Raw genomic sequence first — 25,341 nt, 5'->3', positions numbered from 1 at the left:
ATTTCTTGCGGGATAAAGGGGTTAGGGTTCATGTCAGCCTTGTATTGGCAGCTGACGTGAAGCCTGGGCTCTGCGCAGCGCCGACGTTTATAAATGGTCGGTGGTCCTGCAAGCGCTGCGGGTGCGGTGCTGAGCAGTAGCTCTGACAGGGAACATCATCGGGACCTGATTGGATCAGGTCCCAATGATGTTAACCCTTTGCTATCTTCTAGATGCCACGATCCATAGCGATCGCGGCATTTAGGAGACAGTGAGAAGAGAGGGGGTCGTTCACTTACCTTTCCGACGGCCCCTGTGATGCCTGATAGGACCTGGCGTTGTCGTGGCAGCTGGAGGTCACATGACCACCTCTGGGTCTGTCATGCACGGTGTCCTGCTAGGCTCAGCCAGCAGCTGAAGTCTAGCAGGAGATACTGAGATTGGGTAAAACTGTCAGCTGAGCTCTCATGCAATGCAATACATGTCTATTGCATTGCATGAGAACAGTGATTAGAAAAATAAAAATTTAAGTCCCATACAGGGACTAAGTAAAAATGTAAAAAAAAAGTCTAAAAATGTTTTCCCCTCCCCCATGACAGCACACCTTGAGAGAGGATCCGCCCCACCAAGGACAGGAAACCGTCTGAAATAAAAGGGCGGTACCTCTCCCTCGCTTCAGTTGGTTTCCTGTCCTTGATGGGGAACCTGTCTGGAAGAAAGAAGACTTACCTGGGGCTGTCCCGGTGTGGAAGAGCGGGCACTGGCCTGTGCACCGGGTTCAGTATCCCAGAAGCGCCGTCCGCAGCTTCCCCTGGGGTCTCTGCGCCGAGCGGGGCGCACGCGGTGAGGCAGGCTCTGTCCTCCCGGAGACCGCGGCGCCGTCCTCCCCCTGCAGTGTGGAACGCTTCCGGGTGTGACGCGCCTGACGTGACGGCGCAGGGCACGCTGGGAGCGGCGCGCTGGGTGACGTCAGGAGGCGGCGCCGATCCAAGATGGCGGCGCCCATCGGAGCGTCCCAGGCCGGTTTTTTATTTTTTATTTTTTTTTCAACGGAGCTCCGGCCTGAGGAAGGGGGAGGGCCCACATACCGGAGGAGGCTGGATGGCCCTATATTTAAGGGGGGGGAGCTATCCTGGAAGCGTGGTGCGCTTCTGAGACATGGCTGATCCAGATAGCCAGGAGTAGCAGCAGCTTACCCCCCCACCTCAACAACAGAAAAAGCAGAGGGATGCATCGTCTACAGACAGCCGCTCGAGTAATCGTAGTGGCAGCCGCAGGAGTAAGGCTTCGAGTGCCTCGGGACCATCCAGAATGGAATCATCGGTTCCGCGACAGCCTCCGAATCCGGTACCCGTTTGTGACCTCCGAGGGTGAGTGAGCTTCGTGAATGTCACTGGTTAATAACGGGAAGTCTCTTATGTGCTTCCTTTTTTTAGAAGCCTAAGAAGAGTAGTGCCAAGCAAAAGCATAAAATGTGTGCCCTTTGACAAGCTTCTCTCTCAGTAGAGTGGCAGAAACCACTTTGCCAGGGCTGTGTGACCAAAACCATAGCTGAGAATTCCCGGGATTTTGCTGCAGATTTAAAGTACATAGTACATGCAGAAGTTCAGGGGTCCCTGAAAGGGTTCCTTAGAGGGAAGAAAAGGCCCCGTAGAGAGGTTTCCCCCGTCTCTGATTCCTCCCAGTCCGAGGAGCAGTGGGATTCATCGTCCTCTTCCTCATCAGGGGGCGGTAGACCCTGCTTCCCCATTGAGAATACAGACAGACTGGTTAGGGCAGTAAGATCAACCATGGGTCTGGAGGAAGAGAGAGCATCTAAATCCCGGGAGGCGCCCTCTGATGGTGGTGGCAGACAGGATCCTTGGTCTAGCAGAGCGAAACCTCCTATCCCTCAGCGCCCTTCACATAAAGGGGATAGAAAACGTGAAAGCAGATTTTCTAAGCCGCCATACCCTAAGACAGGGGGAGTGGGGGTTGAACCCGGAGGTCTTCCATCAGATTGTCCAGTTATGGGGGCAGCCAGACATAGACCTGTTCGCCACAAGGGCAAACAGAAAGGTGCAGAGATTTTGCTCCCTAAATCCGGCAGAAAATCCCCATGCCGTAGATGCCCTCCAGATTCCTTGGGGGTTCAGGAAGGCCTATGCCTTTCCGCCATTAGTGATGATTCCAGTAGTGGTGAGGAAGATCCGGGAGGAAGGCGCCAGGGTGATTTTGATAGCCCCTTTTTGGCCCAAGAGGCCTTGGTTCTCTCTGCTTCGGCTAATGTCGGTGTCAGATCCCTGGATTCTACCAGAGAGGCCGGACCTTCTCATGCAGGGACCAGTATTCCATGCCCAGGCCAGGGGGTTCCATCTTTCGGCATGGAATTTGAGAGGTCGCTATTGAGTAGCAAGGGGTTTTCACCAGGCTTAGTTTCTACTTTATTGGGGAGCAGAAAACAACTAAGATTTATATCAGGGTTTGGGGTAAATTCCTAGAGTTTATAGATATCCCGCTATCGAGCAAACCTCCGATCAGAGGGATCCTGGAATTTCTGCAAAAGGGGCGGGACCTGGGTCTAGCTACAGGGACCCTTAAGGTTCAAGTTTCAGCTTTGGGAGCACTCTACAATTGTAATCTGGCTGGGAATAGGTGGATCTCGAGGTTTATCAAGTCCTGTGCCAGAGCAGGACCGGTTAGATCCTTGGGTGTTCCTCCTTGGGACCTGAACTTAGTCTTGAACGCTCTTACTAGTGAACCATTTGAACCTCTACACAAGGTTTCTCCAAAAATTCTCACCCTTAAGACCATCCTCCTAGTGGCCTTAACGTCAGCCCGTAGGGTGGGTGATCTGCAGGCCCTTTCGGTTAATCCTCCTTACACACAAATCTTTGAGGATAGGGTCACCTTGCGGCCAGATCCAGCATACCTTCCCAAGGTGGTATCTAGATTTCACCGTAGTCAGGAGATTGTGCTACCCTCGTTCTGCAGCAATCCCAAGAACCCAGGGGAAGTCAGGTTCCATAGCCTAGATGTTAGGAGGTCCCTGCTACAGTACATTCACATGACTAGTCTGTGGAGGAAAGACGGTTCTCTGTTTCTGGCCTTTCAAGGGTGTAGGAAAGGTCACGGGGTGTCCAAGGGTACCATCTCTAGGTGGCTCAGGGAGGCCATTTGCTTAGCCTATACGTCCACAGGGGTTCCAGCCCCGGACAATGTGAGGGCTCATTCCACCAGAGCCGTTGCAACCTCCTGGGCAGAGAGAGCAGACGTCTCGATCGAGCAGATATGTAGGGCTGCTACTTGGTCTACACCATCCACCTTCTTTAAGCACTATCGGTTGGATCTATCCTCTTCTGATCTCACCTTTGGGAGAAGGGTGCTTCAGGCGGTGGTCCCTCCCTAGGGTGCTCATAAATTCTCCAAAATTCTCTCAAGGTGTGCTGTCATGGGGGAGGGGAAAACACCAAGGTTACTTACCGGTAGCCGGTTTTTCCTGAGCCCATGACAGCACCCGTAGTTTCCCCCCCTTATTTTTTCTATGTTTCTCACACCCTGGTGTGCACTGTTTGGGGTGGTGTGTATATGTATATTGTGGTGTTGGTTATGTGCCTAACCTGTTTAGGGAGGTCCTCTCAATGCTCTGTAAACAACTGAAGCGAGGGAGAGGTACCGCCCTTTTATTTCAGACGGTTTCCTGTCCTTGGTGGGGCGGATCCTCTCTCAAGGTGTGCTGTCATGGGCTCAGGAAAAAACGGCTACCGGTAAGTAACCTTGGTGTTTTCATACTGTTAAATTTTATTTTGTGATTTTTTTTTTTAAATATTAAACCAATAAATCCCTATATTTATGCAAAAACAAAAAAAGTACATATATTTGGTATCGCCGCGTCCTTAACAACCCGATCTATAAAACAGTCACAATAATTAACCTCTTCTGTGTACACAGTAAAAAATAAAAAACTGAGCAAAAAGCTCTGCTTTTTCATCATATCGCCAAGCAAAAAGTGGAATAAAATGCGATCAAAAAGCCAAATGGAAATAAAATGGTACAGCTGAAAACGTCATCTTGTCCCTCAAAAAAAAAAGCCGCCATACAGCTCAATCAGCCGAAAAATAAAAAAGTTAGAGCTCTCAGAATAAAGCAATGCCAAAAAAAATATTTTTTCTATAAAATAGTTTTATTGTGTAAAAGCGCCAAAACATAAAAAAACTATATAAGTGTAGTATCGCTGTAAACATACTGACCCGAAAAATAAAGCTGTCTTATCACTTTTACCACACACAAAAGGGCATAAAAAAAACCCTCAAAAAACAAATCCTGAATTGCTGGTTTGTGTTCATTTTACCTCCCAAAAAATGGAATAGAAAGCGATCAAAAAAGTCACGTACCCAAAAATGGTACCAATAAAAACGTCAACTTGTCCCGCAAAAAACAAGCCCTTACATGGCTCTCAAAATATTGCGATTCAAAAACTACCGTATTTTTCGGACCATAAGACGCACTTTTTTCCTCCAAAATTTTGGAGGAAAATGGGTGGTGCGTCTTATAGTCCAAATGTTGGGGGGGATGTGTATATATATAGATAGATAGATAGAGGGTGTGGGGGGAGCGGTAGCGGTGGAGGAGCGAGGCACAAGAGGCAGCAGCTACCCGCTGCTAAAGAAAATGAATATTCAGTGCAATGGGCGTGGGGAGCACCAAATATTCATGCTCCTTAATAGCGGCACACAGCGGAACGAAGCGCGGCTCCTGCTGCTGCTGAAATTGCATGTGCCTGCTGTTAAAAGGCATGAATATTCAACTTCTCTCTACGCCCATGGGAGTGGAGAGGGGTGAATATTCATGCCCTTTATTGAGCGGGCACACGCGATAGACCGCAGCAACAGGAGCCGCAGGCTCCGCTGTGTGCCGGCAATGAAGGAGAGTGAAGTCACTGCTCCCCGCGCACACAGTCCCGGCGTGGGGAGCAGTGACTTCCGGCAGCTGATCTCTCCATGTGAGCCGCGCATGGCAGTGACATCATGCAGGGCTCACATGGAGAGATCAGTGCTGGAGGAGAGAAGAAAGGTGAGGAGGAGTGTTTATTTTTTTTTCTATGTGCATTTTGATGGGGATTAGGGGTGCCATGCATACCAGGACAGGGATTAGGGGTGCCATGCATTACAGGATAAGGATGAGGGGTGCCATGCATTACAGGATAAGGATGAGGGGTGCCATGCATACCAGGATGGGGATGAGGGGTGCCATGCATACCAGGATGGGGATGAGGGGTGCCATGCATACCAGGATGGGGATGAGGGGTGCCATGCATACCAGGATGGGGATGAGGGGTGCCATGCATACCAGGACGGGGATGAGGGGTGCCATGCATACCAGGACGGGGATGAGGGGTGCCATGCATACCAAGACGGGGATGAGGGGTGCCATGCATACCAGGATGGGGACGAGGGGTGCCATGCATACCAGGATAGGGATGAGAGGTGCCATGCATACCAGGATGGGTATTACTGTGCCATGCATACCAGGATTTGGGATGAGGGGTGCCATGCATACCAGGATAAGGATGAAGGAGCCTTGCATACCAGGATTGGGGATGAGGGGTGCATGCATACCAGGATTGAGGGGTGCCAGGCATACCAGGATGGGGACCACGTATTAAAGGAAGGGGGGGGCATATATACCAGGATGGGGGATATTGTCAGAATTGGGGGACATTACCCCTATACCAGTGTCAGCAGAAGACCCCCTCCCCCTTAAAAGTGCATCATGACCACATTTTTTGCTTACATTTTTTTTTATTATTTTCCTCCTCTAAAACCTAGGTGCGTCTTATGGTTCGGTGCGTCTTATAGTCCGAAAAATACGGTAGATATTGTAAAAAAAAAAAAAGCGTCTTTTAGTGTGAGACAACTGTCAGTCGTAAAAACCCGATATAAATCTGGTATCGCTGTAATCGCACCGACCCGAAGAATAAAGTCGTCTAGTCACTTATACCTCACGAGGAACAGCGTAAAAAAATAAAACCAATACTTCAACTGCTGCTGATTTGTTTATTATGTCTCCCAAAGATCTTAGTAAGGCTCTGCTCACATTTACCCTGCGCTGAGTGCTTACACCGGGATTTCTGTGTAAATCTCTGAAATATGTGATTCAGACAGAACCCCCAGCAGAAGATTCCCTGTAATGAGGCAGATGTAGGCACTGTGGACGTTGTCTAGCCTGTGATCCCACGGTGTCAGTTTTTCTAGGCGTGCATAAAAGTGCGGTTGGCCACAGTTTTGTGCACCGCTAAAGAGAGGCCAGACGGAGTCCAGAGTAACTTTGCTGCCTCATTATAGTGAATGGATCCTGCGGGGGTTTCATCTGAATTACATCACTTGGAGATTTAGATGGAAAGTGTATTGTAAGTGCTCAGCCTAGAGCGCCGGATAAACGTTATGTAATATGTTCCCAATAAAAGCTTCAACTCAGTCCTCAAAAAAAGCTAGTCCCTGCTCAGGTCCGTCAGCTGTTAAAAATATAAGGGACTTCCAAGTTACTGGTAGCACAAAGGCTCTGGAAAAGCAAAATGGCCCTTGCCCCCCCAAAAAAAATCAGAAAATGTTGTGCTCCTAAATCCAAATGACTCCCTCCCTTCTGAGCCCCACAATGTTCCTAAACTACATTTAGGGTCCACATGTTTGGCGTTCCTGTAGCGATGAAAGCTTACCTAATTTACAGGTGTATGTCTCCAGAAGCATGAGCTGGGCACAAAATACTGGTCACTACAGCGTACTGGTCGCTTCAACGCCAGTTTTCACTCAATAACATCCACTGCTGCTTGTTTCTGGAAAAGACCCATGGAGTCAAAATCGTCATTACACTTGTAGGTAAATTCCCAATGGAGTATAATTTCCAAAATGGGGTCACTTGAGGGGGGATTCTGCTCTTCCAGCACTTAGGGGCTGTGTATATGGAGTTCGCAAATTATTCTACAATAATTTGTTCTCCAAGAGTCCCTCCCGGGTCTCGCCGTATGGCTAAGCGGTAATGTATAGCCACATACAGTACAGACCAAAAGTTTGGACACACCTCATTTAAAGATTTTTCTGTATTTTCATGACTATGAAAATTGTACATTCACACTGAAGGCACCAAAACTATGAATTAACACATGTGGAATTATATACTTAACAAAAAAGTGTGAAACAACTGAAAATATGTCTTATATTCTAGGTTCTTCAAAGTAGCCACCTTTTGCTTTGATGACTGCTTTGCACACTCTTGGCATTCTCTTGATGAGCTTCAGGTGGTAGTCACCGGAAATGGTTTTCACTTCACAGGTGTGCCCTGTCAGGTTTAATAAGTGGGATTTCTTGCCTTATAAATGGGGTTGGGACCATCAGTTGTGTTGTGCAGAAGAGGTAGTCACTGGAAATGGTCTTCCAACAATCTTGAAGGAGTTCCCAGAGATGCTTAGCACTTGTTGGCCCTTTTGCCTTCACTCTGCGGTCCAGCTCACCCCAAACCATCTCAATTGGGTTCAGGTCTGGTGACCGTGGAGGCCAGGTCATCTGGCGTAGGACCGCATAACTCTCCTTCTTGGTCAAATAGCCCTTACACAGCCTGGAGGTGTGTTTGGGGTCATTGTCCTGTTGAAAAATAAATGATGGTCCAACTAAACGCAAACCGGATGGAATAGCATGCCGCTGCAAGATTCTGTGGTAGCCATGCTGGTTCAGTATGCCTTCAATTTTGAATAAATCCCCAACAGTGTCACCAGCAAAGCACCCCCACACCATCACACCTCCTCGTCCATGCTTCACGGTGGGAACCAGGCATGTAGAGTCCATCTGTTCACCTTTTCTGCGTCGCACAAAGACACGGTGGTTTGAACCAAAGATCTCAAATTTGGACTCATCGGACCAAAGCACAGATTTCCACTGGTCTAATGTCCATTCCTTGTGTTCTTTAGCCCAAACAAGTCTCTTCTGCTTGTTGCCTGTCCTTAGCAGTGGTTTCCTAGCAGATATTTCACCATGAAGGCCTGCTGCACAAAGTCTCCTCTTAACAGTAGTTGTAGAGATGTGTCTGCTGCTAGAATTCTGTGTGGCATTGACCTGGTCTCTAATCTGAGCTGCTGTTAACCTATGATTTCTGAGGCTGGTGACTCAGATAAACTTATCCTCAGAAGCAGAGGTGACTCTTGGTCTTCCTTTCCTGGGGCGGTCCTCATGTGAGCCAGTTTCTTTGTAGCGCTTGATGCTTTTTGCAACTGCACTTGGGGACACTTTCAAAGTTTTCCCAATTTTTTGGACTGACTGACCTTCATTTCTTAAAGTAATGATGGCCTCTCGTTTTTCTTTACTTAGCTGCTTTTTTCTTGCCATAATACAAATTCTAACAGTCTATTCAGTAGGACTATCAGCTGTGTATCCAACTGACTTCTGCACAACACAACTGATGGTCCCAACCCCACTTATAAGTTAAGAAATCCCACTTATTAAACCTGAAAATACAGAAAAAAAAATCTTTAAATGAGGTGTGTCCAAACTTTTGGTCTACTGTATGTATATATATATGTATGTATATATATATATATATATATATATATATATATATATATATATATATATATACACACACACACACACGTGCAGTGTGTTGTCTGAACAATCAAGCGATCATAGCTTCAAGTCCTCTATGGAGAGATGAAAGAGTTTGATTACTGAAGTAGTAAAAAAAAAAAAAATAATAATAATGAAAAAATACATGCAAAAATTTTTAAAATTCCCCAAAATGCCGAACCAACCCCTTTTTGCTTTGACCTTTGCAATTGAGGGATAGATGGAAGACATCCCATAACTATCAGATGGTCAACTGGTCCTATAAATTTTGTCAGATTAAGCAACCATTCATCAAATGTATATGGACAGCTTTCTTCTGTAAAATGACAGGATCATCAGTCTATCAATAGAAACACATTTTCAGCACTTCTAGGTAGAAATATGGCTCATAAAAAACATCCATACACATCAGCAGGGGCCACAATACCAGATTTAAGACCTGTGCATGTTCTTCTACCTCATCTTCAGTAGCAGTGCAGTCACTGTGCAGTGACAAGAATGTCATATGTTTTGATGCCTTCAGTGTGAATGTACAATTTTCAAAGTCATGAAAATACAGAAAAATCTTTAAATGAGAAGGTGTGTCCAAACTTTTGGTCTGTACTGTATGAGGTATTGCCACGTTTAGAAGAAATTGTGTGACACATTTCGGCACCATATTTACCCATTGCCCTGTGTGAAAATATAAAATCTGAGGCTAAAATAATTTTTTTGTGGTAAAAAATATAATTTTTTCTTCACTGCCCAATGGTATAAATTAAAAAATATTCACTACTTCCCTAGATGAATTCCTTGAGAGGTATAGTTTACAAAATGGGGTCACTTGTGGGGGTTTCTGCTGTTTCGGCCTGTCAGCGACTCTTCAAATGTGACATGGTGTCTGCAACCTATCCCATCCAACATAGCGCTCCTTTCTCTTCCAAGCCCTGCCGTGTGCCAAAGCAGTAGTTTTCCACCACATATCTGGTATCGGCGTACTCAGGAGAAATTGCTCAACAAATTTCATGGTGCAATTTCTCCTGTTATCCTTATGATAATGCAAAATTAGGGGATGAAAACCATTTTTGTGGGAAAAATGTGAAAATTTTATTTTTACGGCTCAATATTATAAACTTCTGTGAAATACCTGGGGGTGCAAGGTGCTCCCCACACATCTAGATAAGTTCCCTAAGGGGTCTAGTTTCCATAATGGTGGCACTTGTGGGGGGTTTCCACTGTTTAGGCACATCAGGGGTTCCCCAAATGCGACATGGCATCCGCTAATTATTCAAACAAATTTTACATTCAAAAAGTCAAATGGCGCTCATTCCCTTCCGAACACTGCCGTGTGCCCAAACCGTGATTTTCCCTCACATATCGGGTATCATCGTGCTCAGGAGAAATTGCACTACAAATTATGTAGTCTATTTTTTTCTGTTACCCTTGTGAAAATAAAATAAAATTGGGGTCTAAAGTAACATTTTTCTGAAAAAAAAGTTAAATGTTCATTGTTTTCTTCCACATTTCAAAAATTCCCATGAAGCACCTAAAGGGTTAATAAACTCCTTGCATGTGGTTTTGAGCACCTTAAGGGGTGAAGTTTTTAGAATGGTGTCACTTTTGGGTATTTTCTGTCATAAAGGCCTCTCAAAGTCACTTCAAATAAGATGTGGTCCCTAAATAAATGGTGTTCAAATTTTGTTGGAAAAATGAGAAATCACAGGTCAACATTTAATCCTTATAACTTCCTAACAAAAAAAAATTTGGTTCCAAAATTGTGCTGATGTAAAGTAGAGATGTGGGAAATGTTATTTATTAACTATTTTGTGTGACATATCTCTCTGATTTAAGGGCATGAAAATTCAAAGTTTGAAAATTGCGAAATTTTGAAAATTTTCCCAAAATTTCAGATTTTTTCACAAATAAACGCTAGTCCTGCCGAAGAAATTTTACCACTATCATTAAGTACAAGATGTCACGAAAAAACATTCTCAGAATCAGTGGGATCCGTTGAAGCGTTCCAGAGTAATTACCTCATAAAGTGACAGTGGTCAGAATTGTAAAAATTGGCCTGGTCACGAAGGCGAAAACAGGCTGTGGCGCGAAAGGGTTAATGGGTTCTTCTTCCAGAAACTGATGTTTTAATAAACTCTCCTCTTCTTGGTAGTCTTGGTTTGTACAGTACATGAACTGAATGTTAGGAATATTTTTTTCTCACTCCAGTTAGGTGTTAAGATTTGGTCTGAATACAGCCTATGGAGGCTAGCTCGAGGATAAAGGCGTTTCACGGGGCCTCCTAAACCTAAAGCGCCATTCTGCTTCCACTCCAAAATCTTTCTTGTGATGCCATACATTCATAAAGTTTTTCCTATTTTTATACTGTGCAGAAAAGCCATACAAGAAGTAGTAGACCTTGCTCAAACTTGGTAGGATGTAAATTTTTATCACTGAAATCTATTTTTTTTTGGAACAAATGAACAGCTATTGAATCACGAAGTAAGCACTCGGATATCATAACTACACTTTTGTATTTTATTTCTAACTGTAAACAGAGCTGGCTTATTACTATTCAGCTAAGCAGACAACGGATCGGATGCTGCGCTCATCGCACAGGGTGCTGGGGTAGACACTGCACAAGGGAGATGGCGCAGGGACCAGCCCCTGAAACGAGCGTCACAGATGCCCCGCCTGCCCCCTCTCCCTTTCCTAGATACGCCTCTTTATATAGTTATTTTTTGAAGTATGATCCCTTTGAGATTCCAACGTGAATTTTGGTACAGATAGGAGCATAGGAGGCACATGTGAGTTTTTTGAAAATGTTATATCATGTACTTTTTTTTGGAAATGCTTTTCAAAATTTTGCTTTTGAGTCCGAATGGGTAAAATATTAACAAAGATATTCATGAGACATATCGGGTGAAAGCCTGTACAGTTCTGAGTTTAATGGTGGTTTTTCCGTTTCACTATCTTGGTTCTGGCTTGAATTATGAGGAGTAACATAAAGGCATACAACACAGAAATTAAATTTTTTTGAAAACTTTGAAAAATTAATAAAAAAAAAATACTAAAGTATATTGAATTTTTTTTTCTTTACATTTTGCGTCCACACTATTACCAGAGAAGAAAATCTCAAAAGAATTTAAAATATAGATTAAAAATTCATTGGATCACTTTACATGGAATGACCCAATTAGGCGCTCGGTGCAGTGAAGAGTACGTTCCCCATTTACTTGATTTCCATCTATCCATGTCCCCACTTTTCCCTAATATACAGCTTTGTCTTCACAAGAACCAGAGGAGGGCTGAGATAGAGGTGGAAAGGTGCACTAAACTGCCTAGCCACGTCATGGGTGCACTTAGTATCTCATTGTCATATTTAAATAAAGGACAATTTCTGGAAAACGCAGTACTGGAGTTGGACACTATGATTTCAACGACCAGTTCGGTTGAATCGGGTGGAACCAGTTGAATATCACCTCAAGATTTAACATCCACAGCCCGTCCATTTTCTCTTTCATCATGGATTTTACCCATTTTCAATGGGTGGTGAATTCTCCTATATGCAAAACATTAGATTATTACTCTATTCGAGTAAAATAAATGTTCCAACCAGAAGCAAAAGTACAATATTTTGACCTCTATGTGATAATGGAAATCTATGAGCATGTATATTATTATTTATTATTATAGCGCCATTCATTCCATGGCGCTTTACATGTGAAAGGGGTATACATAGTACAAACAATTACAATAAATTTTGAACAATACAAGTCGGTGACTGGTACAGGAGGAGCGAGGACCCTGCCCACGAGGGCTCACAATCTACAGGGGACGGGTGAGGATACAGTAAGTGAGGGTAGAGCTGGTCGTGCAGCGAATGGTGGAGCGAGGGTTACTGCAGGTTGTAGGCTTGTCGGAAGATTTGGGTCTTCGGGTTCCTTTTGAAGGTTTCCACGGTAGGCGAGAGTCTGATGTGTTGGCGTAGAGAGTTCCAGAGTAGGGGGGATGCACGGGAGAAATCTTGTATACGATTGTGGGAAAAAGAGATAAGAGGGGAGTAGAAAAGGAGATCTTGTGAGGATCAAAGGTTTTGTGTAGGTAAGTACCAGGAGACTAGGTCACAGATATAAGGAGGAGGCAGGTTGTGGATGTATGCCATGGTTAGAGTTTTGAACTGGAGTCTCTGGGCAATGGGGAGCCAGTGAAGGGATTGACAGAGAGGAGAGGCCGGGGAATAGTGGGTGGGCAGGTGGATTAGTCGGGCAGCAGAGTTTAGGATAGATTGGAGGGGTGCGAGAGTGGTAGAAGTGAGGCCACAGAGCAACAGGTTGCAGTAGTCGAGGCGGGAGATCATGAGGGCGTGCACTAGTGTTTTTGCAGATTCGTGGTTGAGGAATGTGCGGATCCGGGAGATATTTTTGAGTTGGAGTCGGCAGGAAGTGGAAAGGGCTTGGATATGTGGTTTAAAGGAGAGGTTAGAGTCCAGGGTTACCCCGAGGCAGCGGAACTGGGGAGAGTGGGCAGCCATTGACTTTGATGGATAGGTAAGTTGGGGGGCTTAAGTGAGACGATGGAAAGATGATGAATTCAGTTTTGTCCATGTTACGTTTTAGAAATCTGTCAGAGAAGAAGGATGAAATAGCAGACAGACATTGTGGGATTTTGGTTAGTAGAGAGGAGATATCGGGTCCAGAGAGGTAGATCTGTCCGTAATGGTGGAGAAGCTGGTTTTGGAGGAGGATGGTTGAGGAGGGGCTGGGGGGACTTTAGACAAAAGCTTGGTCTGATGGTGTCAATCTTCTGCTTGAAGAATGTGTCAAAGTCTTCGGCTGAGATGAGATGAGTGGAGAGGGAGGCGGCGCTGGGGAACGGAGGGGAGAATTGAAAATTTTGAATAGCTATTTAGGGTTGTGTGACAGGGGGGATATGTATATGTCAAGAGTAGGGCCGCTTCGGCTATCTCGCCTCAGGTGGCGGTCTTGGGTGTCTCTCATTTTGCCGCCACTCAGGAGTGTTTTTCGTTCGGTTCCCCAAATATGTTGTTAAAATAACAGTCGCTTTGCAGAAGCAGTAAAAAGCTGGTTCCCTGCTTTTGGCATTTTATTGTATTTGCATCTGTCAGAGCACAGGTGCTGCAGGGGCAGAGGTGATGTGCAGTGGTGTGATGCAGTCACCTCTTCAGTGGCTGACATCCATGCTCCACTACATACGTAGCGAAGACACAGGCTAGGATAAGTGCTCCATAGTGTAGCCGAAGACGTAAGGGACTTTTATTATAAAGGGGTGTGTAATGTAGTGTGATTGCACAATATTTGATGCACAGTATGCAAAGGGGGCAGCATAGGGGGGCTGTGTGGAGATAAGGAGAGTAGAGAAGAGACAGTATGGAGAGGCAATGTACAGATATGGACAGCATGACCAAACTGTGGAGAAGGAACGACATGAAGGAGATGTGCAGTGTGAAGGTCATAATTCATAAAGGAGGACAGCATTGGCGGGTATAGTTCATAAGGGGGGGTGGAGTAGCAGTTATAGTTCATGAAGTGGGCAGTGTGGTGGTTATAATTTATAAGGGAGAACAAATTGCATTTATAGGTCATAAAGGCGGATGTCAAGGCCGTTATTTTTCAGTTGTGGCAGTTGACGTTCATAAAGGGGACAGTGTGGAAGCAACATTCCATAAGAGGGACAGTGTGGGAGACATATATTTTATACAAGGACCACAGTGAGGGAAAATTATAGAAGTGCAGATATTTTTATTCAGGGGCATTAAAATACGGTTATTTTTAAGGGCACAGTGTCAAGATGTGCTGCCGAAGGAGACTCGAGGGAGTCTCTGCAAACTTATCTGTGGATGTGGAAAGTTATCATGGCTTCTGGACGAGATGGAGACGAAAATGATGAGAGCGACTCCAATCAGAGAAGACGTCACCTACAAGATATCTGGGTATAAATGTTTATTTGTGATGCTGAATGTGTCTGATTAGTTCTGTGGTTTCTGCATTGTCCACAGTCTAATGATTACTGGTAACAGTAAGTCACGGCATCTCTTTATTATTGTTAAGGACATACTGGAAATTTTAGGTTCATGCTATGCAAATATATATGGTGTAGGCTAATGTTCATTGCAATTAGAGATGAGCGAATTGATTTTGTAATCTGAATGTATCTTACCGGCTGAGCTGGAGCGAGGTCCAGAGGTCACTGCTGCGGGAAGCTACTGGCGGTGGTAGGAGTGGGGCGATGCTGTGGGTCTAAGGCTGGCAGGAGGGTGTTTGGCTTTGCGGGGGCTCTGCCGACATTTTGTGAAAGCCCTGTTCTCTTGCACTTTCCACGCTATTTGATGCAGTGGACTTCGGGAAAATGGCCACCAGAGGCTGCTCATGCACAGATTGAGATCTCGGCTCCCAAGTTCTCAATTGTGCATGCACCGTCTCCAGCAGCCATTTCTTCCAGGCTTTCGCAAAATATTGGTCGAGCCCCCGCACTGTTGAACACCACCTCCTTCCATCCCGGGGCCTGTAGCGTCGCCCCACTCCTACTTTCGCTGGACATCACCTCCTACCAGCCAGGGCCTGCAGCACCTCCAGCCACTCCCAGCTTCCTGCAGCAGCGACCCAGCCACCAGGGACCCCACTCTACCGCCGCTGCACCCCCCAGGTAAGCTACCGTAAAAGCGGATTATAAGACGCAACACCATTTTATTAAAAAAAAAAAAAAATCCCCCTTAAAATTTGTGGTGTGTCTTTATAATCCGCAAAATACGGTATATGTGCATTCCCCATTAAAGCACCACTCCAGCAGGTTTTTTTTTCAGCGTTGGAATGGTGCTTTTAATGTAAGTCCCGGTGTCTTCATCCTTTTTTCAATGCTGCTCAGGTCTCGCAGCACCATCTTGTGACTGCCACTTCTGACTGGCCGGAAGTCAGAAGTTGCATCACAAGCTCTCCATGCAAGTCTGTGAGAGCTAGAACGAGGTTCTCATAGACTTATAATGAGTTATGACCTCCAGCTCGCTCCATGAAGCACTGAAGCAATCCGACAGGTCACAAACTGCTGGAGACTGACGGGATCAATGATGATAAAAAGGTGAAGACGCTGGCAGGTCAGTATAAAAGTGTGGTCAGGGACGTTGGAATAGAAACACCATTCCAGCTGTAAAATAAAAAAAAACCCACTGGAGTGATGCTTTAAAAAAATAATATAAATCTCACAGAAATCACACCAATGATATAATTTTCTAATTAATACTTCTAAATAGTCATACATTTACCAAACAACAAATATCACCATTTTATTACTGAATACTATACCAAATCTAGTCTACCAATAATAAACCACATACAAGGGACAAATATCGTCACATCATGACCAGTCCATATATTAACCACCATACTGATTATCATAAACCACAGGACTAGCACTAATATTACTACCAGTGACAGTTATACAGAGGAGCTCTGTAGATCATATAAAATAGCCCTCAGGCAATAATAATGCATGTCTCCTCATGTGCCCCCATTCAGTAGTAATATCTGTCTTTGTGCTCACGTACAACAGTGGCCACAATACTGTAGTAACGTACACCATTTCTGCCCCCATATAGTAATATCGTCCACCTTTTATGCCTCAATACAGTTTGAACATTCACATTGTGGCTGTATAAATAAACAATAATGTAATGTCCCCCATTTTGAAGTAATAGTGACGCGCCCCCTGGGACATATTCCTTTTTGAGGGGAATACCCGGCACCGGATCAGATGGGGGGTTGTAGTCTCCGAGCGGCTGTGACCCGGTCCCGTGCCCAGGGCGTCAAGCTCAGTGTGTTGTGGCAGTTCTACAGATGTTACTAAAGTTCTTTTGTGTCGACTACGCCACCCGTTGTATTGCGGTCACTATGGCCGCCGCTGCAACAGGGTCCGCTGAGGCTGATGGTGTAGGTGCAGCTTTTGATGGTATAACCCCCAACGGGTGGGGTATAGCCTCAGGGGGTCAGGTGCAGAGGATGGGGGTTGTGGTGGTGCAGCATAGATGTTAAAGGAAGACAGAGTCGGGTTGTGCAGTTTAGGGTATTTACTCACTGCTGATGTTCCGGTCACTCCAGCTGCTAGTGACCACCCGAGCCGTGCTGCGTCCACCAGGTCCTGGATCCAGCCAACCCCCAAGCGAGTCCGGAGCGTGACCCTGAGCTCTCCTTCTGTCCTTTCTCTGGCCGTCCCCACTAGTGATCCACCCAGGTCCAGCTCCCTCGGGCCTTCTGTTGGGTGACCCTTGGCCTTGGGTTCCCTGACCCTCCGCGTGGTATGCCTTCGGGGTGGATGTGGTGGGTGGCCGTGGCAGACGCTACCCACGGCCTCCGGTCTCTGGCTGGGGTGTGTTTCTGCCCCCACCAGCTTGGGTTCCGGTACCCTGATGCCGGCTCTTCACCCGTTGTTTTAATTTGGGATCTTGGAGTCCTCTCTTCTGCTTCCCCCTCTGGGTCTCTCTTTCTCTGCTCCACTCTCTCTCTCTCTAGGGCTCTGCTCTGCTCCTCTTCCTGATTCTGACAGACTGACCCTGATTCTAGTTGGTGCCCACCTTATATATCCCTCTATGTGTGAGCTCAGGTGACCAGCACCCAATGAGCTCCTATCTTTACCCAGGCTGCTCCCCCTATCTGCCCCTACACTACTTGGGATGTACCACCCCCCTCCCACTCCAGCCAGGAACAGACTCGGTCGTACCTGCACATTTCTAAGTGGGAGTACCGTCGGTCTGCTCCTCGGAAATGGGATGTGTGTAGTGCATGCAGCCTACCGAGCTCAGTTCCACACTCCTTCCTTACCCGGGAGTGGAATACCACACCTCTGGGTTGAGGTGCAATACCCCTGTAGCAGCCGAATCCTCAGGGTGCTACAATAGTGTTCCACATACTGGCTCCCATGAAGAAATATTGTTCCCCAATTTGCCCCATAAACCATCTATGTCCCCCATTTGACAAATATAGTTATGTCCCCCAATTAGTTCCCTACAGTATTTCCTGTGTCCTTGCTCCCATGCTGTATTATTGTCCCCTTTCCTAACCCCCATTCTGTAATGTCCTTTGTACTGCCCTGCATCCTAAGTTCCCATCCTGTATTTATGTCCTATATATTGGCCCCCATCCTGTAATAATGTCCTCTGTTCTGACCATGATCGTATAATAATGGCCCTCTTCCTGGCGCTCTTCACGTACACATTAAAATAAACGTCATGCCCCGCCTGCAAAGGGCACACTGATCTCAACTGCCGGCCTGTGATGGGCTTGCGGTTGTATAACTATTGTGGTTCTTGGCTCCACAATACATATCAACTGAATGTGCATCCAAAAACACATTTAGCTGAATATATGACATCGATGGACCCCCTTCCACTGCGAGTCTGATTGCAGTCTGCGACCGCGATCACTATTACCCTGTACCTACTACATTATCATTGCTCAAAGGCTATTACTGTGTGTTGTGGTGTTACAAATGAGTGCAGAAAAATGTGTCGTTAATTTTGGTCACCATTACTTTTAGTTTATGGGTGAGGAAGGATTCTGTAACTGGGTGTTGGTCGTCTGAAGAAAGGGGTATGGTTTGAAAATGGGCAAGGATTCCCCTCTGACAAACAGGAATTCTAAATCCCACTCATGCCACCCCTTGAAATCTCCTAAAAACTTTATTTTGGTAATGCAGTAGAGCGGGCAAACTGAGAATAATAATTAAAGAACTCAAAATGTACAATACATTTCTGGCATTTAAAAATATGTATCATTGACCAGTATAGCCAATAACAATTATAAGCCTTCCATCCATGGAGTCTGTCACTCTGTGAGACTGCAGACTTGTGAATCCTCACATCGTGCATAGAGCTCTCCGAATTTTTCGGAGCCATCAGCGAGGCCGGATGGTCATGTGACTGTAAGTATGTGATATGCATACTTCCGGCCACATTCTGACTAGATGTGTGCAGGCTCACTCAGTTTACTTGTATTGAGTGAGGCCGCGCACATCTAGTCGGAATGTGGCCTGGAATGCTGATGCACTTCTATGTATAGCACAAGTGATCGGATGAAGCTTCAAGTCCTCTATGGGGACAAACAACTTCAGTAAAAAGAAAAAAAAAAAACATTTTTAGAAATATGAAAAAACTATTCAAAAAAACAAAAGTTCAAATCGCCCCACTAAAAAGAAAAAAACACATATTTGGCATCACTGCGTTTGTAAAAAAGTCTAATCTATCAAAGCATAAAGTCAATTACCGTATTTATAGGAATAGAAGACTCTCTCCCCCAAATTGGTGTGCTTCTTATAGACCGAATGTAGCTTACCAGCGATGCTCAGTGGCAGGAATCGGGTGATGCTGCGGGTCCTGCACTTGGAGGAGGTGATGTCTGGAGGTACAACGCTGCAAGTCCTAGGGTGGTAGGAGGGGGTGTTTGACGGTCCTCAGCGGTGCGGGGGCTCCAACAACATTTTGTGAAAGTCCGGAGCCCCCACACTTCCTTGTTTTCTATGCGGTGGATTCTGGGAGAATGCCCGCCGGAGTCACCGCCTGCGCTGATTGAGACCTCTTTAATTACTCAGTACATGTGTGGCCTGCTGTCATCTGTCAGCAAGGGCTGGATATTATTTCAAATCTGGATCAGTCTGTCAGCAAAAACCTTCTGAATAAGTGCATTGAAAAATATACCAGTCTGTATAAACTAATTTATTTCTGAAAAAAACAAAAATATTACTGACTATTGGTAAAGGAGCTAAAGAACTATGTAGACTGATGATGTTGCCAAAAGATGCAGGTATAAATAAGAAAAAAAGTGTGGAAATTCATTTTTTTTTTCAGTTTCTAAAAGTTCAACTACACTGGGCAGTGTATGTGTTCTTCATTTTAGTATGATTTTGATTTGGGCCAAACTTGTAATAGTAAGAGTACTGTTATTCTGCAGGTGTTACTTTGAATCAGTGAGCACGCCATGAACACCACTCCATCATCATTGGGGCTTCTCTCAGGATACAGTTCCTCTGGCTCTGATGAAGAAGATGAAGCTGCAGCTGACAATACATCCTGGTGAGCTACTGTAACCTTGTTATTATGGTATAAAATATATTTACTCAATACTTCTCAGATGAGGGATGCCTATACAGCGCATCATGTCCACTGGCATTTTCCTCCATTGACTAAGAACCCATCTTTCCCTCCTATGAATCACGTTAACTATCCATATGTTAGACAGAAACATGTCATGTTGGGAATCCTAAATTTTGTTAGAGTTGTAATAGGGCTCACAAAACTAGGGCAGGGTTCCAATCAGGCCTCCCTGACAAAGATGATTATGGTGAGGAGACGTTCTGTGAATGCAGTCAGCCTACATTGGGCAGTGTTTGGCTATTGTTGGAGTGCTTGTGTTACACTGATCAGGACTATCTATTGGTTAGATGTATGGCTACATAAACTAGCTCCAAAAATTGTTCTTCATGTTTATAATGTAAAACCTCTCTGCTTTCTGTGGGTATGCTTCTAGCACAACTGGGAAAACGTTTATGCGGCACCTACCAGTTAGCCCTAACAGGGAAAAAAATCTTACTGTGATTGCCAAGCTCACTATGCACACTAAATGCATAATGAATGTGGGGTGGAAGAACTTAGCGCCTGCCTCTGCCCCATCGTACACATTTAGGAAGAACTAAAACGGAAATTTTCTTGCGCCGGCCCTCAATCTAATATATACTTACCTTGTAATGTCTTCACATCCTGTTCCGTCCAAATGTGTCCGGATCCCAGAATTCCAAGCGGCGGAAGTTTGCCGACCTCCATATTGGGACACCCAAGTGATGGGTGTCTCAATATGGAAATCACTGGTGGTATCACCAGTGGAACACTGTCGCAACACACACACACACACACACACACACACACACTATACGCCGTACGCAACACACACACACACACACACACACACTGTATACGCCGTGCACCACACAGACACTGTATACTCCGTACGCACCACCACGCACACACTCTGTATACGCCGTATGCACCACACACACACACACACACACACACTGTATACGCCGTACGCACCACACACACTGTATACACCGAACGCACCACATACACACACACACTCTGTATACGTCATACGCACCACACACACACGCACTGTATACGTCATACGCACCACACACACACACTGTATACTCCGTGCGCACCACACACAAACACACACACTGTATACGCCGTACGCACGACACACACACACACACTGTATACGCCGTACGCACCACACACACTGTATACACCGAACGCACCACATACACACACACACACACTCTGTATACGTCATACGCACCACACACACACACACTGTATACGTCATACGCACCACACACACTGTATACTCCGTGCGCACCACACACAAACACACACACGCTGTATACTCCGTACGCAACACACACACACACACACACTGTATACTCCGTGCGCACCACACACACACTGTATACGCTGTACGCACCACACACACACTGTATACGCCGTACGCACCACACACACACTGTATACGCTGTACGCACCACACGCACTGTATACGCCGTACGCACCACCACACACACACACTGTATATGCCGTACGCACCACACACACACTGTGTACGCCGTACACACCACACACACACTGTATACGCTGTACGCACCACACGCACTGTATACGCCGTACACACCACACACACACATTGTATATGCCGTACACACCACACACACACACACTCTGTATACGTCGTACGCACCACACACACTGTATACGCCGTACACACCACACACACACACACACTCTGTATACGTCGTACGCACCACACGCACTGTATACGCCGTACGCACCACACACACACTGTATACGCTGTACGCACCACGCACTGTATACGCTGTACGCACCACACACACTGTATATGCCGTACGCACCACACACGCACTGTATACGCCGTACGCACCACCACACACACACTGTATACGCCGTACGCACCACACACACACTGTGTACGCCGTACACACCACACACACACATTGTATATGCCGTACGCACCACACACACACACACACTCTGTATACGTCGTACGCACCACACGCACTGTATACGCCGTACGCACCACACACACACTGTATACGCTGTACGCACCACGCACTGTATACGCTGTACGCACCACACACACTGTATATGCCGTACGCACCACACACTCACTGTATACGCCGTACGCACCACCACACACACACTGTATACGCCGTACGCACCACACACACACTGTGTACGCCGTACACACCACACACACACACATTGTATATGCCGTACGCACCACACACACACACACACTCTGTATACGTCGTACGCACCACACACACTGTATACTCCGTACGCACCACACACACTGTATACTCCGTACGCACCACACACACACACACTCTGTATACGTCGTACGCACCACACACACTGTATACGCCGTGCACACCACACACACACTGTATACGCCGTGCACCACACAGACACTGTATACTCCGTACGCACCACCACGCACACACACTGTATACGCCGTATGCACCACACACACACACTCTGTATACGCCGTATGCACCACACACACACACTGTATATACTGTGCGCAACACACACACACACACTGTATACGCCGTACGCACCACATACACACTGTATACGCCGTACACACCACACACACACACTGTATACGCTGTACGCACCACACGCACTGTATACGCCGTACGCACCACCACACACACACTGTATATGCCGTACACACCACACACGCACTGTATACGCCGTACGCACCACCACACACACACTGTATACGCCGTACGCACCACACACACACTGTGTACGCCGTACACACCACACACACACATTGTATATGCCGTACGCACCACACACACACACACTCTGTATACGTCGTACGCACCACACACACTGTATACGTCGTACGCACCACACACACTGTATACGTCGTACGCACCACACACACTGTATACGCCGTGCGCACCACACACACACTGTATACGCCGTGCACCACACAGACACTGTATACTCCGTACGCACCACCACGCACACACACTGTATACGCCGTATGCACCACACACACACTCTGTATACGCCGTATGCACCACACACACACACTGTAGATACTGTGCGCAACACACACAGACACACTGTATACGCCGTACGCACCACACACACACTGTATACGCCGTACGCACCACACACACACGCACTCTTTATACGCCGTATGCACCACACACACATACTGTATACGCCATACGCACCACACACGCGTGTATGTGAATACAATGTAAATTAAAGCACCTTTGTCATAAATTTTTCCATGTTAATAAAATGTTACCTTTAGGCTGTGTGCCCACTATGTGTTTTGCAAGCGTTTATGCTGCGGAATTTAAGCAGCGTAAACGCTTGGTAATCCGCCCCCCATGGTCCCCAATGACAAGCCGCAATGTCAATGCCCATGCTGCGGATTTTTCTGCAGCGTTTATGCTGCGCTCAGAAATCCGCAGCATGTCCATTAATTTTGCGGAAGCGCTGCGTTTTCACCGCCATTGACTTGCATTAGAACGCATGAAAAGCGCATCACTGCATCTGCAGATGATCATTCCATGCTTTCTAATGTGCTTATGGTACCCGGGTGTGGGGGAGAGGAGACAGCATTTTTGAACAAGTTAGAGAACCTGACTGCCAGGAATTTTTTTTTTTTACATTGTAGGTCTTTTTCCAAGTACACCAAAATAGCCAACATATCTAATTATATTAGAATATAGTATACTAAATTATTGTGATTCACCATTCTGTCCTATGTAGTTACAAAAGATGTGGTCATACCTGCACAGAGATGTGTTTATTATTCATATGGGAGGGGGGTCCAACGATGTTGCCTATCCTTTAACTGTTATATAGGAATCCTGTCTAGCGAATTCTTACAATAAGTAGCAGTTGTGAAATTTTTAGGCCACCAAGAGCCCGACCTTTTATCCCCCGTTTTATGAAATCATTTATTAGAAAATATATTTGTTCTTGTTTTTTTGTGCAGGATTTTCACAGTCAAATTAGTTACCTATATATTTTTTTTTTTTTGTATCAGGCAGGTTCCATCCAAGTCAGGTTTCTTTGCAGATGCAGCCTCCAGCAGTGAAGAAGGGGTGCACTATCATAAGAAAGACAAGGTGGAAGAACCTCCAGTACCTCTCCCATCTCCCTTGCCCTCTTTCAGGCTTCCTTCTCCATGTCTTGGTAGTGATAGTGGGTTGAGTTCTAGTAGTGTATTCTCAAACCCATTCCAAGATGAAAAGCAGGCACAGCTAAGCATCTTAGAAAGGCATGTCAAACTGAGTGATTGCAATTGGGCAAAGAGTGGAAAAAGTGTCTGTCTTGCCTACCAAAGAGATGGGCGGTGTCGTTATGGAACCAGATGCAAATACAGTCATGGCAGTGACTTGCCTCAGGGAAGTACAGCATCTGCACAGCGAGAAAGTGTTGGAAATGATTCAAGCAATAAAGTATTAGAGATGCACAATTTAATGAGTGGGGAAGAACAAATTGGGGAACCTCAAAGTGATAAAGGAAAGCGGAGAAAGCCTGGACTTAGTGACACTCTGGTTCCTCCAAAGAGATCATTAAAAAGCTACCAAAAGCAAATGTCAACTGAGAGACCCTGGGTGGGGTAACAAGTCTCAATCCTATATATACCAGTCATATGACTTTTATAAATAAAATTGGGTCATATACTATTAGGTCCTGTAGAATTACATTGTATTTATGAATGTTTTATTTCTCTACTTTGACAATTTACATAAATGTATTGATGTAAATACTTTGATGACAAAAATGACAAAAGTATTCTCAGAGTGAAAAAAAGATATATAATCAAGCTTTCAGAGCACAGAGGCTCCTTTGTCAGGCAAGATTACAAATTAATTCATAAGACAAAAGGCACAACATTTGAGAGATGTTAAAACAAGACATTTGTTCATGAGGTGTAAGTTGTGATGCCTCTTACTAATAAGTCAGGGAGATCAAATTAGGTTTTTTTGTTGCAAAATGAGAGGCTTTGGGAATGTTTAATTATCTGGAGGTGTGAATTCGGTCCATCTAGTGAGTCATAAACCCAGGTGTTATATTTAGTCCTGTTGTCAGTGAATTGAACATCCTTTTCAATTTGAATTCCCAAATTTTTCTTTCTCTGTTGCCCTTGAAGTGACCTTTTAGTATTAAAACTTTTAGATCTTTCATACAGTGTCCCCGGCCAGAGAAATGTTTTCCCACAGGTGTGTCCAGTTCATTCTTAATTGTGTGTCTGTGTAAATTCATTCTCGTTTGCAGTTTTTGCATCGTTTCTTCAGTATAAACTCCTTCCGGGCACCTTGTACATTGTATCAAGTACACCACATTTGAGGATGTACGTGAAAAGACATCCATGATTTTGTAGTCCTGATTTGTGTTTGGTAACATAGTAACATAGTTTTTAAGGTTGAAGGAAGACTAAGTCTATCTAGTTCAACTCATAGCCTAACATGTTGATCCAGAGGAAGGCAAAAAAAAAACATGTGGCAAACACTAAGCTCCACATTGGGGAAAAAACTCCATACCACAATCAGATTAGTTCAAAGAAAGACATCCATGCGGTTCTTAAATTTTAGTAGTGAATCACTCATTACAACGTCATGCGGCAGAGAGTTCCATAGTCTCACTGCTCTTACAGTAAAGAATCCCCGTCTGTGATTA

The 25,341-nt window shown here is 45.4% G+C and overlaps 1 long non-coding RNA gene across 1 annotated transcript in view; it reads left to right on the top strand.

The window, feature by feature from the left end:
* LOC141273788 (uncharacterized) overlaps nucleotides 1-24,347 on the top strand; it is a 32,356-nt gene extending 8,009 nt beyond the window's left edge. The window contains exons 2-3 of the long non-coding RNA XR_012322137.1: nucleotides 19,499-19,620; nucleotides 23,702-24,347. This is a non-coding gene — a long non-coding RNA (uncharacterized lncRNA). The remainder of the gene's footprint in view (nucleotides 1-19,498; nucleotides 19,621-23,701) is intronic.
* Nucleotides 24,348-25,341: the final 994 nt, after the last annotated feature.

Source organism: Phyllobates terribilis, unplaced genomic scaffold, assembly GCF_046119375.1.
Source record: "Phyllobates terribilis strain yellow unplaced genomic scaffold, ASM4611937v1 Scaffold_5__5_contigs__length_657084704, whole genome shotgun sequence".
NCBI lineage: Eukaryota > Metazoa > Chordata > Amphibia > Anura > Dendrobatidae > Phyllobates > Phyllobates terribilis.
Note: the sequence above shows the minus strand (reverse complement) of the source record. Positions and strands in the feature narration are given on the sequence as shown.